This window comes from Lepisosteus oculatus, chromosome 10 (genome assembly GCF_040954835.1).
Source record: "Lepisosteus oculatus isolate fLepOcu1 chromosome 10, fLepOcu1.hap2, whole genome shotgun sequence".
NCBI lineage: Eukaryota > Metazoa > Chordata > Actinopteri > Semionotiformes > Lepisosteidae > Lepisosteus > Lepisosteus oculatus.
The window spans coordinates 1,676,833-1,682,500 of record NC_090705.1 but is presented as its reverse complement, the minus strand read 5'-3'; the positions used below and the strand labels follow the sequence as shown (position 1 = coordinate 1,682,500).

Below are 5,668 nucleotides of genomic sequence, written 5' to 3'. Positions count from 1 at the left end.
TGTAGTTTTTATAAGGGATTACAAGTGGAAGTTCAGATGTCAGAAGCCTTATTTTTACACATTTAATTGTAGACATGGCAATTCAGTGCGTGCTTGTACAATCTCTTAAACGTTGATTGATTTATTAATTGATTGATGGATGGATGTTAAAACCCAGTTCTTGGAGGTGTGCTACCCTGCAGATAACCTCCGTCAGTGCCGAGTGTTCAAAGTTCAAAGGTAATGTACAGGTTGTTTCTCTAAGTCTGATCTAACTGTAAGATCTGCATAAGCCATACAGAACAGATGTCCCCATTTAAAGCATTCTTTTCCCACAACCATGGTGTATATTGCCATCATGAAATCAAGCTTAAAACCTGTCCCATTCGTTGCTATAATGACCGCGTTATTCTGGACCACTGAGCACGAACAAAATGTGTTTAATATCGCGTGCTTTCGAATAATTCTGCTCACAGAAAAGAAAAAAGAACTGAACTCCATACACCGGGAAATGGCTCCAGAAGATTTGATTTTTTTTTGCAAATATGGTAATTTACAAAGCAACTCAATAATCCGAAGGGCACTTGTGAAAGCCCTCTGCGACGTAAACTGCTTCTAATTACCTGCCAGAGCAATTAGCCGACTATCACGAAGAAATTAGATCGTTCAATGTAGCATAAATAATGCGAATAATTTTCCACGAAGAATGGAAAGCGAGACCCGGTGTTTCTTTATCAGGAAATAACACCTCGTACTGTAAAGCAAAACCTTATATGATAGAGTACATCGATGTCCAGGCACGCATTTAAAGAAAACACTGATTTGTTTAGAGACGCATTAACCCTTTGTAGCTCAGTTTCACTCAAAGCACGGTCTTTTTGAAATATTAATCAAGGTAATACTTTTTGGTTGGTTTGTGTAAACGTAATGCCGTCGAAAAATCACAGACATGCACACTAACTGTGGAAATAAATACACGATGCGTTTTAAGCACACACGCTTAATATGAAAATGTACCGAAAACAAAATTCCGCAGAATATACTGTCATCGGTATTTCAATCAGGAGAAGTACGCGTGGATTTTCAGGCGTGCCAAGCGGGCAAAATTCATGGCCCATTTTAAAACGTATTGGGCTATCTCTACCAAGAAGCTTTAAATGTATTTTAAAAGCCCGATTGACCAAATTGTAAAAAATAAACTCACCGAATCCAACATCATCGAATACAGCAAACTAAGATGGACTTGTTATTAGGATGTACACATCGGAGAAAATATAAATCCGAAAAGGAATGATATAAATAATGAGCTCTCTCACCTCCGACAGTAAAGTAATCAAAAATGACTTGTCTTGAGAACGAAACGGATTTCCTAGCCTGTATATTTATAACAGGCAGAAGACGCCCGTAAAGATTTCAGTCAACGTAAAGAAAAGTTTGATATTCTGATAACTGGCGTAAATTAACAGGGCTCAACACCTCAGTTTAGTTTAAATTATCCCCCCCCCCGCCCCCCCATCATTGTGTACTTGGCAGTAAAGCAGCATTTTATGGGATGTACATGTCTTTTGTTCGAAATGTATTTATTATGGAACGGAAACATGTCCAGCACACAGTACCTTACGCGCAGGAGAGCGCCGCGGCTAACAGGCTCTGCGCAGAGACGCGCGGTGCACTGACGGTCACACAGAGCGGCAACGGGCAGCCTGCTTACCGACTTTCAGCGAATACGAGTAAACCAAGAAATAAATGGGTTACCTGGACTTTCTTAGATTTGCAACTCAGCTGGCAGGCTCTGCAAGACACCCGCTGCTCCGTCCGTGGTCCCGGCTACTCTAAGCTGGTGGCATGTGGGCTTTTCAAATAAAACATACAATTCGAAAAGTTCACACCAAGAAGTAAAATCACTGTCATAAACAACATGCTTTCAACGGAAGGAATTTGTGATTGAGTGTTTAAAAATAATGGGTGTCGAGACTTTCTCTGCGATTGCAGTGAAGAGTTATGATTTTGTTTTCCATGACAGTGCCGTTGCTACATATATGCACGCGCTAAAATAATAATAATAATAATAATAATAATAATAATAATAATAATAATAATAATAACCGAGGTACTAAGCTTTACATACGGTCGGGTGCGTTATACATGCTGTTTTTAAAGCACTATGCCTTCATCGTTTGTTTAACTACTGCATCACGTTCCGGTGTCAGCTCTGTTCTTTCTAGATTCAATCTCCTTTCTTTAAGGAAGAAAGTGCTCCGGCTTAAAACAGAATTGAAGAACTGGATACCGAGGTTCGGAGAGGACCTTTCGAGAATCTTTACTGTTCATAGGGGACTTACCAACCCTCTTACTTTAATATGGTTGAGGTACTTGCTTTTAAATTAATAAAACCTTTTTTTTTTAGATTTTAGATATTGATTATGGGAAAAAGAAAAAAAAGTAGTGTCTGAAGTTTCTTGCCATCACAGAGTGCGGGGAAAGAAAGACGCATATTGTTCATTCTCTGTGAGGCTCCGAGTTGGTTTATTAAGGAAGAAATCAGAAGCAATAAGGTAGAGATTATGTCGCAGAATGAAATAATTTTAATTCCCCTTTCACCATTTTCTTCGGCTATTATACCGTGATCTGAGTGGATTTTGTAACGTTTATAATAAGGGGAACTATTGATTTCAGAAGTAAACACAATACAAAGCTGATAGGACCATTTACTGCAATCTAACGAAGTATTGAGGATAGATACTTGTAATTTGCTATCTTTGCCCACACAATACTAAATTAATGGATGAAACTAAGTTTCTGTGAACCTTTTGGAGATGTAAAGTTAACCATTCTTAAAGTTCAACAGGTATTGTGCTCGGACACGTCTTTTTATAGTCTGTCGGGTAAAATAAGGATTTATCCTGGCAGTAGATTTAAGATAAAAATCAGTTTTATTTCAATATGAACGGTTGTTTACGTGTAAAAAAAAAACATTCTTACGTATTCAACGATTGCCGTAGTCATCTGTTGTTTTACTATAATTATGAAATTGACTTGTTATAAAAACAAACGGTGTCCATGGTTAAACGTCTTGATTTAAACACATTTTGGTATATATTTTCAAATGAAGATATCATTTTCATCACATGGTACTGGTGAGATTATGAAACTAGCCTCGGTGTTCTGGTTTTTAAGCACTTTGTATTTGCACACATTTGCACACTTTTCCTACTGGGTGAGAAGTGCTGTTTCATTATTACTTAACAGATGTAGAATCTCTCCCGGGGGTAGGTACTTCCAGTCAACCTGAATAATTGTCCTGTAGTAATTTCTCAGTTGTAAATTCCTGACAAAAGGTTTCCGAGGTGCAGAGTGGTCAGAAATATGGTAATCTAAAGATTTAGCTGACATTAGGAACTGGTTGTCATCAGACAGTAAGATGGCAAAAACTCTCATCCAGAGAGTCAGGTTAGTTTTACCTATGAAGAGCGAATGTTATTTTCGTGTACTGTATATTAACATAGTAACCTAGTTAAAATTCAGTTGGGGGGAAAAATAACAAGAAAAAAGTCAGATATGTATTTTCACATTTTGGAGGAGAGGTTTTGATAAACGGTAATTCATTCAAAACCTTTATTACTACAAACAATATGTAAAGGTGTTTTTTTTTAAATAAAGCAGAATGTAAAAACGTGTTAAGGTGTACTTTATGTATTAAACTATAATCTATTCTGGTGAATACCCTGTCCCGGTCTCCCCTCTGTAATTCCAGGTTCGCCGATGGTTTTACTCCAGTGCGATGGCAGCTAGTCCGCCCGCCTCCTGCTTGAATATCACTTCCTCATCAGTACAGATCTGCTCGTTTCAAGACACATCATGGGATGCTGTTGCTCACTGACTTCTTTGTTACTCACATAGGTCTTTCTTATCTTTGTATTTTGAACTATATCATTATTGCTTATATTTATACATGATTCATTTTATTAAAAAACAAAACAAAAAGGGGTACTAATTGTTGTTAAAAAATCCTTTGATTTTTCCCTTGATAACTTTTTAAATTTCAACATTTTTTACATTTGTTTCTAACATGTTTGAAAACTATGGATGCTGTTGAATCATTGCTGTATCCACATTTTCAACTCCATTAGGGTGAAATAGAGCATTTTTGCATTCAGAGGAAATATCTGAGGGTGGCAGACTGGCACAGAGGTTAGCAATGCTGTCTTGCATCAGCAGAGCCCCATCTTGAGTCTCGGGGGTGCTCTCTGCGTGGGGTTTGTATGTTCTCCCTGAGTTTCCTCCAGGTTTCCTCCCACAGTCCAAAGACATGCTGATGGGTTAATTGGCTTCTGGGGAAACTGGCCCTGGTGTGTGTGTGTGTGTGTGTGTGTGTGTGTGTGTGTGTTGTGTGTGTGTGTGTGTGTGTGTGTGTGTGTTTGTTTCTGTGTCTGCCCTGTGTTGGACTGGCGTCCTGTCCAGGGTGTACCCTGCCTTGCACCCATTGCATGCTGGGATAGGCTCCAGCTCCCCTGCGACCCTGAATTGGATAAAGGGGTCAGAACATGGATGGATGGAGGGTGGGATGGAAATAAGGGTAATATCCCTTTTGTTCAGCACAGAAAGAGGTTGAAGCCCAGCTGAATGCCAGACCTTAATTCTACTTCCTTAGAATTAAGCAGCCAGACTCCCAGCCCTCCAAACAACTCAGTCATGAAAAGAAACCTAGTTATACTCCAACCTTCCTCCAAAGCCAAATTATTCCATCCTCTCCCAAGCCAAAGTTAAATGCCTGACTGTAGTCCTAGCCCTGCTCTAGTCTTGACTCCAGCTTTAGTTGCAACCCTAACCTCAGCTCTGAGCTTTCCTCACTGCTTACTGACCCAGTGTGCGACATATAGGAAACCAAGCATGCCCTACCACTGGACTGTCGATTCTCAAATGTGCCCTTTCATCGCTCCACGAACAATCACACTGAGTGCTTAATTTTCGTCCATAAAATCAGCTGTCTCAAGCAGAAAACAAGCCTTCGGAAGCAGATGTTATCAGGATGTACACAAAACCCATGATTAACTTTAATCCTATGAGTGTGAGTGCATTGCATTTTTGAAATATTCCTTGAGGTGATTGATCACCATTACTCTGAAGAAATTAGATTATACAGATTCGACTCAGAACGCCTCGTGGATAGAAACATGGATAGAACATGAATCGAAATAGAGCATTGTGTAAGGTAAAAGTTAACCAGTGCTTTGCGATTTTTCAGTGGAAAACATATTGAAAAGCCAGTGAAGAAGTATTTCTATCACTCAGCCTTTTAAGTTTTCTCCCAACACTGCCTAATTATAAGTCTTTTGTCAGGGTTGTGCTAACAAGTAAATGACTTCAACAGGAGTCTTCTTTTGTTCAGTGTGTTATCATGCAGAGAACCTTATCGTACCTAGGAGATTGATCTTTATTTACAGCTAAAAGACTAGCGAGGATATTGAGGTACAGCTGTGAGAAAGTGAAAGTACTAATTAATACATTTTGTCAAAAGCTAACAAAAAATGAAATGAACTGAATTAAAAATATCCATTCAGATGCTGTTGATTTCCAGGTGTCCTGTCTCTGTGCACGTAAGAGCTTGAGACATTGTTGTAGATTGTTTTTTTCTTTTCTGAGAAGTAATAGTTCATAATAAAACAAAGTCATAATCAATCAGGGAGAT

The 5,668-nt window shown here is 38.8% G+C and overlaps 1 long non-coding RNA gene across 1 annotated transcript in view; it reads left to right on the top strand.

Annotated features, from left to right (window-relative positions):
- LOC107078657 (uncharacterized) overlaps positions 1-4,353 on the top strand; it is a 7,887-nt gene extending 3,534 nt beyond the window's left edge. The window contains exon 3 of the long non-coding RNA XR_001479611.2: positions 3,734-4,353. This is a non-coding gene — a long non-coding RNA (uncharacterized lncRNA). The remainder of the gene's footprint in view (positions 1-3,733) is intronic.
- Positions 4,354-5,668: the final 1,315 nt, after the last annotated feature.